Here is a 574-nt window from a genome sequence, read left to right as displayed (position 1 = left end):
GCAGGGCTGCTCTCGATCCTTTCTTCCCCCAGCCTGTACTGATACTGGGGGTTGCCCCAACCCAGGTGCATGACCTTGCACTTGGCCTTGTTGAACGTCATGATGTTCACACAGGCCCACTTCTCCAGCTTGTCCAGGTCTCTTTGGATGACGACCTGTCGTTTTGGTGTATCAACTGCACCACTCAGCTTGGTGTCATCCACAAACTTGCTGAGGGTACACTCAATCTCGCTGTTTATGTCATTGATGAATATATTAAACAGCACTGGTCCCAGTATAGACCGCTGAGGGACACCACTTGTCACCTGTCTCCATCTGGACATCGAGCCATTGACCACTACGCTCTGGATGCGACCATCCAACCAATTCCTTATCCACCGAACAGTCCACCCATCAAATCCATAGCTCTCCAATTTAGAGAGAAGGATGTTGTGGGGGACCATGTCAAAGGCTTTGCAGAAGTCCAGATAGATGACTTCTGTTGGTTCTCCCTTGTCCACTGATGCTGTCACTCCATCATAGAAAGCCACTAGGTTCGTCAGGCAGGACTTGCCCTTGGTGAAGCCATGCTGGC

The sequence above is a fragment of the Egretta garzetta genome, unplaced genomic scaffold (assembly GCF_000687185.1).
Source record: "Egretta garzetta isolate BGI_Z169 unplaced genomic scaffold, ASM68718v1 scaffold30, whole genome shotgun sequence".
NCBI lineage: Eukaryota > Metazoa > Chordata > Aves > Pelecaniformes > Ardeidae > Egretta > Egretta garzetta.
This window is presented reverse-complemented; position numbering follows the sequence as displayed.